Source organism: Anolis carolinensis, chromosome 4 (assembly GCF_035594765.1).
Source record: "Anolis carolinensis isolate JA03-04 chromosome 4, rAnoCar3.1.pri, whole genome shotgun sequence".
Taxonomy (NCBI): domain Eukaryota; kingdom Metazoa; phylum Chordata; class Lepidosauria; order Squamata; family Dactyloidae; genus Anolis; species Anolis carolinensis.
The window spans coordinates 221,756,626-221,769,203 of NC_085844.1; the positions used below are offsets into that span (position 1 = coordinate 221,756,626).

Consider the following 12,578-nt stretch of genomic DNA (forward strand, 5'->3'; position numbering starts at 1 on the left):
ATCTGCCAACTGTAAAAGGCCACCCTATTAGGATCTGCACGCATCATCCGTTCCAGTTTCCAGCTCCTTGCCTTGTCTCCTGTATCCGTGCCGAGTTTCCAGTTCCAGTCGAGCCGCGCCTTGCCGCGACTCCCAAGTAGACTTCTCCTTACACCAGGTTTTCCTTGTTCCTGAATCGAGATTGACTCTGCCTTGTTTACCTTGCTTTCTTGCTCCTGCTATGAGACTTTTCGAGTGGATTTGGGGTTTGCAGATTTGTAGCGCCGTGTTCCTGCTATTGTTTCATGGACAAACTTTGATTTCTTGGAGGAAGCTATCGAGTTTCATTTGTGGATTACAATTCGGACATTTCTAAACCCATTCTGAACTACAATTTATATAAAGAACTAATCCTTACTCTGACTTTCCGCCTTAAATCTGAATAGATATATATTTTGCTTCAATAAATGGCTTGTGTGTTATATTGGCTCCTGTTTGCTCGCGCTGCCTTGGGGTGCAACAGCTGGCTGTTGTATTGGATCACACGTCGGACACTTCCCAAGTGTCTAGGACTGTGTGATGTATCGGCGAATAATGCGGGCAGATCCCAGTAAGGTGGCCTTCTGCAGCTGGGAGATGGTAATTTTGTCAGTGCCGATTGTGTTTAAGTGCAGGCCAAGGCCTTTAGACACCGCACCCAGTGTGCCAATCACCACTGGGACCATCTTGACTGGCTTATGCCAGAGTCTTTGCAGTTCGATCTTTAAATCCTCATATCATGTCAGCTTATCCAGTTGTTTCTCCTCAATCCTGCCGTCACCTGGGATTGCGACATCGACAATCTATACTTTGTCTTTTAACACAATCGTGAGGTCAGGAGGATTGTGTTCCAAAACGCTGTCTGTCTGAATTTGGAGGTCCCAGAGTAGCTTGAAATGTTCATTCTCAGTAACTTTTTCCAGCTTGTGATCCCACCAGTTCTTTGTCACAGGCAGATGGTATTTGTGGCACAAGTTCCAACGAATCATTTGAGCAACGGTGTGACGCCTCTGCTTGTAGTCTGTCTGTGCAATCTTCTTGCAGCAGCTGAGAATGTAATCTATTGTTTCATCTGCTTCCTTGCAGAGTCTACATTTGGAATCTGTCATCAACTTTTCAATTTTGGCTTTGATGGCATTGATTCTAATGGCTTGTTCTTGGGCTGCCTTATTTTCCATTTTGGTTTTCCAATCATTTTTCTTGCGGGTTTCAGTTCTTGTATCCTCAGTTCTTGTGTTACAATCACTGCTGTGCTGTATGCAAGCTGGTTGGTTTCTTCCATTGTTGTTATCTCAACAGTTGCGAGTACAGCATTCACATCATTTATTAGAGGTGCCAGATGTTTTCTTGGTACTGTCTTCAATGTTGGCAGTCTTTGCCTTCCTTCCTTCACTGCAGCATGGGTCAAAAAAATTTCTTTAAGTTCTTGTTGCTTCATGGTCAATGTGCCAGGTGTAGTATAAGCAATGGCCACAGGCTCTTCATGCTCATCGTCTTGAAAAATTCCTGCGTTTTCTTCTGGCTCCATATGTTCAGTGGGCTCAGAAGTCATTAGATCTTCTGCAGTTGTCTCCACAGTTGTTTGTTCTTCTGTTTCACAGTTACTTTTTATTTCTTCAAGTTCGACTTTGCTGAGCACTTTTTTCTTGGTGATTTATCTCCTCTGGTCAGCAAGCCTCTGTTCAGTTACAGTTGAATCTGGATACTCAAGTTTCCATAGCTGGTACATCCATTTTTGGTATCCACATTTTTGTGGTTCTGATCTATAATAGCAGTTCATGACAGTTTGGTTCTGTGGCATTGAGAATTTCTGCCGCTTCTGTAGTTGTTTTGCTTCCAGTTGCCCTACAGGACCATGCCCTGGTTGCTCAGCAATGGGTCCTGGTTCCTGTAGCCCACTTGTCAACGAGTGCCCAGGAGTAGCACTTGCCATGGTCCTTATTATCTTGGGCAACGACCGAGCCAGTATAGACTTCTTTTGAGTTTGTTTCACCATATTTAAATGGGTTGGGTGCACTTAGTTCTACTTCTCAGTTGAGACCACTCTGGCTTAGTTGAACCTGCTGGTAGCTTACACTACCGCCAGCACAGCTCTCAACATCATAGAAGCAGTTAAGCCCCCTGATGGGGGGATAATAATAATAATAATAATAATAATAATAATAATAATAATAATAATAACTATTTTATTTTTGTACCCTGCCTCCATCTCCCCGAAGGGACTTGGGGCGGCTTACATGGGGACGAGCCCAATCAACATAGTTAAAATATAAAATATGACATACCATAGTACATAGCAATTATATAAACAAAAACAGAAAAACAGGAACATTATAGCAAAAATGAATCAACCATCAAGCCAACCAATAAAACTGAAATAACTGTCAGTTCCTGGGCGTGGGTGGGCAGACTGGTGCAAATCAATTTTGAGGATAAGGCTGATGGATAAAGTGCATAATCAGATAGCAGAGATTAGGGGTGGAGGACAATGTAAAGTGGAGCATAATATCTTTGAATAGAGAATAGTAGTAAAGTGCACAGATCAGATTTTATGACCTAGTTGGACATCATATGAGCCATTCAGTCCAAAGCACCCCCTGAGCAGATTCATAGCCCTATTGAAGGGGGAATTACCAGCCAACACTATATGAAAAAAATTAATTTTGGGATTGTAACTCAGCTATCCTCAATAACCATGTTGGTCGGGAGATTTTGGGAGTTGTTCTTCAGAAATCACTTTCCCGGGCTCTGCATTTAAGTAAGTGCGGTCCCCTTAAGAGGGATGAGAGAAGCCAAACCTGCAGAAAGTCAATCTTCAACACAATTATTAAATGACAGAGTTGGCAGTGTTTAAGCTGTCCCTGACTGTGGAGTCATGCTTTTAGGAGCATTTCTGTCTCTTGAATGAACTAATCAAGCTGTTTACCATTATGCCATGAAAGGTCCCTGTATATCTAATGTTATCAGGCCCAAGGGCAGGGCAAGTGGGTTTTCTGCCCTGACAAGTTGTTGAGGTTTATTATTAATTAAGGAATGCTCTTATTCTCTGAGCCTGCATTGGAGCTGATTCCATAGTGACCTGAGAGTACCCCAGAGACCAACAGTACGGTATTTGCTACAGTATTGTTTATACAAAAAAGGGAAATTGCAAGTTACAAGTTAAGGAAGATGAGACTAAAAATGGAGGCTGCATCAGCACTGTTTTATGGCCATGGCGCAATGCTATGGAATCATGAGAGTTGTAGTTTTACAAGATCTTTAGCCTTCTGTGCCAATGAGGCTGTCGCTACACCACAGCATGACTCCCATGATTCCACAGCATTGAGCCATGTCAATTAAAATAGTGTAGAGGCACCCATGGTCTAGTAGACTGTGTCTGTACTGCAACATGGGAAGTAGAGCATAAGGAAATGTCTCCAGTTGGAAAAAAGAATACTCCATTATAGTATTCTATGCAGGAAACAGCAACAAGAATATCAACTCTAGCTACTTTTATCATGGCCCTTAAACTAAGCCTGGAGCAAAGTATGTATGGCAGATCTCTAATAAATACCAGTAGAGATGAGCTTACCTTAACAGACCTGCTAGTTTAATCCCTATCTCTGTCAGTTGCACTTAAAGCTCTGACCCCTAAATACACTAATGAACTTCAAAAGGCCTTGTAGAGAGAAAGCTCAATGTACTATCATAACCCAAGCAGGCTTTCGATTGAGCCTTGGCCTTACAGTCTAATGGTTATGGTTACAATTGACTTTTTTTCAACAAAAACCTCCAACCTTTGCTTTTGATTAGACATGTCTCCAATGGCTTCTTTGCTTTGTTGATTAATTAACGTGTAGTTTGAGATTTTTCAGCAACCTAACGCAGTACAAACTGTTAAGGCATACAGAAACTGACTTCCACTAAACAATTTATTTATAGACCAAATGTCTGCTTTACTCAATAAGATGAATCTGTTTTCAGACAAACAGACTTTAGATATAAAATATTATGTACACATATTGTTTAAAGAGTATATATACTTTTAATGTACCTTATGGAAAGGATGCCTAATTTATTTTTTTCCTTCCCAACCATCAGGAATATTGCCAAAATGGTGTTGCTTAGATGTTGTTTTTTAAAAAGTAGTAGCAGCAGTATTCATATCTCACTTTTTCTCTGCCAAAGGAGACTCAAAGCAGCTAACATTAAAAGCCATAACAATGTGTGAATTATAACCGAACACATAATACATTAAAATAGAATTAAACATAGAAATATTAAAAATAGGTAGTTAAAGCCGTTAAACAAATCTATTAATCTACATAAAACACAGCACCCCTTGGCTTGACCATAAAGACTTTCATCTATAAAAGCCTTTGTTTTATTTATGACTTTAATATCACCATATCGTTAGTTTAAAAATTATGTAAATTATTGTTATGGTTTGGAACCATAACAGACATTTTAATATACAAGGATAAAATTGCTGTGTGCTATTATTGGATATATATGTATGGCATATCCTAAAATTATATAAGGTGCTAAACCAGATATATCCAGCCTCTGAAAAAGGTAATCATTAAAAAAATGTTGTTAGATTGTTTAAAAGTCATGGCTATAACAAGTTTTTTTAAATGTTGTTTTTACTGCATTCCAAGTTCAATTTGAAGACTGTCTAAAATGGGAACAATAAGATTTGGGGCTTTCATTGTTTCACCCCAAATGACAAATGCAATGCCAATGGAATTCAAAAACATTACTGACTTGATTATGTTTTAAAAAACCTATCACCTTCCTGTGTTTCAAGCAGCATGAGAAACTTGGCTTAGGCAGACTTCAAAATTGCTTAGTTTTTGGCAAGGCAGAAAATTAATTTTTATTCTATTGTTATTTATATTATTAATTTCTGGCTTGATATCATGTTCATGGAAGCAACAATTTTCCCTGTACTTTTCACTCAAATTTTACTATTAAATGTGTGTAAGGCTGCAATAAAGCAACAGGCAGCAGACAGATTGCTAACTGGAGCGGCATACAAGGAGCACACAACCCCGCTGTTGCATTAGCTCCACTGGCTGCCAATTTGCTTCAGAGCAAAATTCAAAGTGCTGGCATTAGCCTATAAAGCCCAGAATGGCTTCAGCCCAGGTTACCTGTCTAAACACACCTCCCCCTATGAATCAGGCTCGGCTGGTGGGGACAAGAGACAGGGCCTTCTCAGTGGTAGTCCCTCGACTGTGGAACTCCCTTCCTAGTGATGTGAGATCAGCCTCCTCTCTACTGGCATTCAGGAAACAGGTAAAATCCTGGCTTTGGAACCAGGCATTCGGGGACTAGCTACAATGCAAAAGACAGCTGGGAATTAATGTGACCGTAACTGGAATGACTCATGGACTCTGATTACGGATTATGTGGTTGTTTTAATTGCTGTGTTAAATCCTGTTTGAATTGTATTTATATGTCATTGTTTTATGTTTAATCATTTAATGTTTAATGTATTTTAATCTGTTATGTTTATGTTTTGATGTGGCATCAAATTGTGCCAAGTTGTAAGCCACTCTGTGTCCCGCTTGGGGTGAGATAGGGCGGAATAGAAATACAGTAAATAAATAAATACATACTGAGCTAAGTTTGTGTTTTTCTGGTCTTGGACATACTAAGCTGATTTTGTGTTTTTCCGGTCTTGGACATCAGTAATAATTCTAACAGATAAAATGGACAAATCACTTGAACTAAAATCAATTTTGTTTGCAAACCTCAAACCAGTTAAGTGAAAGTAAAGAACTTGTTTCTTTTTGCTGAAGTCCAGACTAGAGGTTGGGAATCTTTGACACCATACATAGTCTGGTTTACAACTTCAGTTGGCATTCCTAACAGTAAGAAATTTTGTTCATAAATCTTATACACAATTTTTATGCAGAATTTTCCACCAGCTCATACTTTTATCTCAAAATATCATACCTTATGGTTTTCTACACTGTAGAATTCATGCAGTCGACCACCCCCTATAACTCCATGCTGTGGAATCACGGGATTTGTAGGAGGCACCAGCACTTTTTGGCAAGAAAGCTTATAAAACTCCAATAATTCCATAGCATTCAGCTATGGCAAATAAAATGGTGTCAAACTGCATTCATTCTACAGTGTCTACTTCTTTCTCCCCCCTGAATGTTCCTAATTTCCCTTTCATAATTGGGTTTCTGCTGCTTCAGATCCCCAGTTTCTACACAACCTGTTTCAACCCAAAATGCAGATGAGTAACATAGTAAGAAATTGAGTTGTATATGGGTTCAGATTGAGGTATTGTGCTTTCCTTCGCCAAGCTGGTCTTTAATGCTTTGGAGGAAGAGTTTACTCTTCCTCCAAGGCATTAAAGACCAGCTTGGCAAGAAAGTCAGAATGCATTAAAAATTCTAGAAATGTCTGCCTTGCCTTATCAACATGCATGACTTATCTGCTTCATTTTTTTAGCATTTTTGCTAAGAGTGATGTTAGTATAAATATTTCCTGGGTGAGCAGCAATGTTGGAAGGGTATTGTTGTACTTGTAACAAAAGGGGCATATGCCTTTCAGAGGGGTGAACTTTACCCTATATATTTCTAGGGGAAAACAGCAATGTTTTACATTATTTGACATCATATATTTATTTGTATCCCACCTTTATCTATGTGATTGAGACACAAAGTGTCTTTTGGAGGCTCCTTTCATTAAACTTTTCATTAAATGTATTGATGGTTGCATTTTTGATTCAATTGCCATTTTTTGGTTAGTTATGATATATGTGAAGAAAGTATTTTCTTTCAATTAATCATCGTGTAGAGCAAAATCAGCAAATAAAAACACTATGGTTGGTTAACAATAGAACGGCACTGAGGGACCTAGAGATTCTTATAGAAACCACAGTAATCAAATTCATGAATAATCAAATCCGCAAAGATTAAACACACAAGTGTGAACAGCTAACTGTACTTTATGTCAAGTATCAACTGGAAAGGAACTTGCCGATGCTCCTGGTTCTCCCTTGGATAGTATAATATGACACTTACCACCATGTAAGTATGCCTAGGATTGTTTCCTTCCCCTATGTGTTTCACATGCAAGACCACATTATAATATTCAGACCAACAAAGAAGTTACTTTTTGGACAACAGCTCCCAGAATCCCCCCATCCACCAAAGTTAACAACTATGTGAGCTGCCTGAAGGATTCTGTGGCTTGTATTCCAAAAAAGTAACTTTTTCTAGGCTCCGTTTATATTTGGGGAAGTTGTGCAAGGTTAAGGAAGAAATACCTTTCCCTTGGTTATTGTACTCCTTCAGCACCAAAGAAGTGGGTTGAAATTCATGCAAGTTGATGCTTAAAATAAGTCAACCTTGAAGGTCACATGGAATTCTCAGCTCCTTTTATTCTTCTTCCTGAAACAGATTAATAGAGCTTTTTCTTGGAAAACTGCTCCACTTTGGTTTCTCCCTGGTGTTAGCCAGTTTTTCAAAACAGTAATAAGGTACAGTTGACATTCATGGCATGCAGCGCTGACAAGCAGGAAGTGGCTATTAAGAAGGTTGTGTTCTACCTAAATGCCAAATTAAAGTACCAGACTGAGCACTGAGTTTATGGTCCATCCTTCTACATTATCCAAAATGCCTGGGTTAAAAAAAGATTTTCAAATACTGTACTTCTATTTGAATATGCATGCCTAATGAATATATCTTAGAGATAGGGTTCCAAGTCTAAATGTGAAATTCATTTATGTTTCATATGTACTTAAATAATCTAAAGGTAATTTTATACATCGTTTTCAATATTTTGTGGGTGAAACAAAGTTTGCGTACACTGAACCATCAGAAAACAAAAGTGGTATTTTCTCAGCCACCTGTTGAGACAATTTTGTGTTTTGGAATCATCTGAAATTCTAGATGAGAAATGCCCAGCCTGTATTGATTTAATCTATATGGAATTCCAAAATACTAAAAAATATATCCAAAATTGCCCACATGGGTGGCTGAGGGACTAACACCTTTGTTTTATGATGGTTCAGCATACACAGACTTTGTGTTATTGAAGGCTTTCATGGGCGGAATCACTGGGTGGTTGTGAGTTTTCCGGGCTGTATGGCCATGTTCCAGAAGCATTCACTCCTGATGTTTCGCCCACATCTATGGCTGGCATCCTTAGAGGTTGAGTGGTCTGTTGGAAACTAAGTAAGTGAGGTTTATATGTTTGTGGAATATCCAGGGTGGGGGAAAGAACTCTTGTCTGCTTGAGGCAGGTGCGAATGTTGCAATTTGCCACCTTGATTAGCATTTTAATGGCCCAAAGTTTAAAGGCCTTGCTGGTAGCTGCCTGGGGGAATCCTTTGTTGGGAGGTGTTAAGGGTAAAGGTTTTCCCCTGACGTTAAGTCCAGTCATGTCTGACTCTGGGGGTTGGTGCTCATCTCCATTTCTAAGCCGAAGAGCCAGCGTTGTCCGTAGACACCTCCAAGGTCATGTGGCCGGCATGACTGCATGGAGCGCCGTTATCTTCCTGCCGGAGCGGTACCTATTGATCTACTCACATTGGCATGTTTTCGAACTGCTATGTTGGCAGGAACTGGAGCTAACAGCGGCCACTCCTGCCGCCCCCGGGGTTTGAACCTGGGACCTTTCGGTCTCCAGCTCAGTGCTTTAACGCACTTCGCCACTGGGGCTCCGCCACTGGGAGGTGTTAGCTGGCCCTAATTGATTCTTGTCTAGAATTCCCCTGCTTTTTTAGTCTTGCTCTTTAACCACCTAAAGTGGGCTCTACAGGCCAAGGGATACTCCACCACAGACATCAGAAGAGCTTCAAGACTAAGAACAAGCCATGAGAGGAAAGACAAAGATTCACCCAGCAGAAAAGCGTTCTTAGCATACATCAAGGGAACCACTGACCGCATAGGGAAGCTGATGAAGAAACACAACATACAAACTATCTACAGACACATGAAGAAAATCCAACAAATGCTACAGTCAGCAAAGAACAAGAGGGATCCTCTCACCTCTGCAGGAGTCTACCGTATACCATGCAGCTGTGAACAAGTCTACATAGGGACCACCAAACGCAGCATTGCCCAAACAGGAGCCAAGGAACATGAAAGGCACTGCAGCCGAACTCAGCCAGAGAAGTCAGCTATAGCAGAGCACTTGATGAACTAACCTGGACACAGTATATTATTTGAGAACACAGCAATGCTGGAACACTCCAACAACTATCATGTCAGACTACACAGAGAAGCCATTGAAATTCACAAGCATGTGGACAACTTCAACAGAAAGGAGGAAACCATGAAAAGGCCTTGAAGGCCTCCACCATCTTGCTCCCGGGGGGGGGGGGGGGGAGCAGGGAGGGTATATAAAGAAAGGTTGAGACTGTATGGAGAGGGAGATGGGGGATGGTGGTTGGTGGTGGGGGAAGAGAAGGGATCTATGTTAATTGCTGTAATATGTTTCATACATACGTCTATGTTTGATGTGTTTATAGTTTTAATTGTTTTAATCTACAGTTGTATGTTTTTGATTTAAATATGTGATATATTTTTATATATATGTAAGGCATTGAATTTTGCCATTTATTATGTCGTAAACCGCTTTGAGTCCCCCCAGGGGTGGGAAAAGCGGTATAGAAATGCAGTTAATAATAATAATTTCAACAGAAAGGAGGAAACCATGAAAATGAACAAAATCTGACTCCCAGTATTTTAAAAAACCCTCTCAAGTCGGAACAGTAAATAACGAACAACACCCAAAAAGCAGGGGAATTCCAGAGGATCACAATCAAGGCACTCCCGACAGATGGCCACCCAGCCTCTGCTTCAAACTCTCCAGAGGAGGTTCCACCACCCTCCGAGGCAGCATATTCCACTGCGGAAGAGCTGTAGTAACCGTTAGGCAGCTGTGTAGGTGGGACCTCTCTTCCTGCAGGTGAATCCTCCCAGCGCCTTCCCTCCTTTCCCGCGGAGCCTGGGCGCCCCTTCATCCTTCCTGGCTCCTCCTCGGAGGAGGGACCCAGGCGGGGCCTCGGCACGCCCAAGGCCGGCTTCTCCTCCGCCTCGGCGCCTCGCCTGCCTCCTTCCCAGCCGGGGTTAGTCAGCCGAGCAGCCCGCAAGCCAAGAGGGATCCTGGAGGCTGGAGCAAGCAAGGAAGGCTTCAGGGCAGATCTGGTTCTGGCGGCCACGGAGCTGGCTCTCGGCTTTGCTGCTGCTGCTTCCCTTTGGCGCGTCGCCTTCCCGTGAGTGGCAGAGCCGCTGCGCCAAGCGAACGGAGCGGGAGGCTGGGTGGGTGGGTGGGTGGCGTGCGGACGCCTCTCGCGCATCGGTCCCCCTGCCCTGGGCCCCTTGCTTCAGGTGTCACCGAGGAGGATTGAGTCAGGTGGATGGCCGTGCCGAGCAAGCCGGTTGGGTGGCTGCTCCTGACCTGGAGGCTCAACCCGCTCCTCTAGACCATGTCATTACCGTTATTATGATCACTATCACTAGCGTTTTATTATTATTATTACTATCACGATCTCCCTTGTGGGCCCGCATTTCTTTACTAGCCAGTGGCCACTTGCTTTCTCTCCAAACTTCCTGGCGTTTTTAATGCAGAAGTTTGGGAAGGCAAGGCTGTATGTAATTCGAAGGCGCTGCATGCCTTCCTTGGGCATTTTTTTCTCTTTTCCTGGAAGACCCTGGTTGGGAAGGCGCCTCCAGTGCTGCTGCTCACATGTTATGGGCACACGTGGGAGGTTTGTGGCTTGCTCTCCTTAGCTTCCTTTCTAGTCCGCACGAAGCAATGTTGAGAAAGGGAGGAAGTGGTGTGCACACTAGATATGGCTAGGGATACTTGTAATCTTTGCTTGGTTTGTAGTCTCTAGAGCAGGCATGGGGCAACTTGGGCCTTCCAGGTGCTTTGGACTTCAACACCTGCTCTAGTCTCTAGAGCAGGCATGGGCAAACTTGGGCCCTTCCCTCCAGCTTAAGCGGCTGAGGGGGAAAAGGAAGAGGCCTGAGGCTGTTAGGAATGGTGGGAGTTGAAGTCCAAAAACACCTGGAGAGCTCAAGTTGTCCCATGCCTGCTCAAGAGAGGAAACAGGGTGAGCTCTGCACATGGTTAGAAGCACTTCTTGTCTTCTTTGGTTGTTTTCTGGCCTCCATGAAGCCATATGTTTGAGGAAGGTAGGAAGCAAGGCGAGCTCTGCGCATGCTTCGAAGCACTTCTCGCCCTCCTTTCTGGTTGGCTTCTCAAGTGTTGTCAGGCTGACCTCAGTGTTCTAAAAGAGGAGAGGGTTGAATCTTGTCTCAATTGAAGTCTGTCATGTGAGTTCAGGGCAAAAGCCATAGTAGTTCTGAAACTGAAGGGACTAAAAAAAACACCAAAATCTGTCCTGTTGTGCTACCTTTCTTGGGCCAGCCGCCGGGTACAAAATACATTATACTGGCTTTCAAAGCTTTACTAGCTTCTTCATCAGGCAAAAAATAGATGTTAAAAAATGTGCAGTGCACATTACTGTGGCCACTGTGTATACATTTTTAGCTTGCAGTGTTATAGGACAGGGATGTTAAACCCATTTTCCCCGAGGGCCACATTGGTGAATTGGCAGTTCACAAAAATATTGCCCAGGGGATGCCCGGATGTGTTACCATTCTGCTGGGAAGCTTCTCTCATGTCCCCTGATGTTTTTGAATGACTACTCCCATCAGTGGAGGACCACATAAAATGATATGGTGGGCTGGATTTGACCTACGGGCAGGCCTTGACTTTGACACATGCGGTATAGATTGCCTTCAAAGGGCTGTTGAATACATAGATGGAGGATTTGACACATGCAGTATGGTTGCCTTCAAAGGGCTGTTGAATCCATAGATGGAGAATTTGTGATTGCAGAGGGCCAATTATAATTTTTACATAGTGATTGGTGCTCTTTAGCTTTTTTTCCAATTTGGGTCCCAGATTTTTTTTATTGTGTCAGAAGTGACTTGAGAACATACTGCAAGTCGCTCCTGGTGTGAGATAATTGGTCGTCTACAAAGACATTGCCCAGGGGACGCCTGGATGTGTTACCATCCTGCTGGGAGTCCTCTGATGTTTTTGAATGACTACTTCCATCACTGGAGGACCACATAAAATGATATGGTGGGCTGGATGTGACCTACGGGCCTTGACTTTGACACATGCGTGTGTGTGATAAATTGAGGAAGCTCCCCATCATTGTATGTTGCGTGGGAACTAAAGCAATAACATGTCCCCATAAAACAATGCTTTTATGTGCCTTTAGCAGAGTTGTCCCATAATAAAGAGATTATGTCTTTTCATGCTTTTCCGTATCATATGTGTGTCTGTGTGCAGCCTTTGTGTGTATGTCTCTCTGGCAACTTGTGGGAGTCTCCATGCTGATCTCCAGGCTGTGGGCAGGTGCCGTGTCAATCCTCCTGCTCACCCAGCTCTTATCTTGTTCGGTGCTGCTGTTGAGGCTCTCCTGCATCTGATGCATAAGTATCAGTTGTTTCCTGACACCCTTCTGCTATTTTAATGCCATTCCATTTCGTGCTGCCACCACCTCCACCTCCTCCTCTTAATACCAG

The 12,578-nt window shown here is 42.6% G+C and overlaps 1 protein-coding gene across 1 annotated transcript in view; it reads left to right on the top strand.

Annotated features, from left to right (window-relative positions):
* The first annotated feature begins 9,928 nt into the window (after window positions 1-9,928).
* ppp1r16b (protein phosphatase 1 regulatory subunit 16B) overlaps window positions 9,929-12,578 on the top strand; it is a 160,700-nt gene continuing 158,050 nt past the window's right edge. Inside the window, exon 1 of the mRNA XM_003220586.4 lies at window positions 9,929-10,246. The gene's annotated coding sequence lies outside the window, so the exon portion shown is untranslated. The remainder of the gene's footprint in view (window positions 10,247-12,578) is intronic.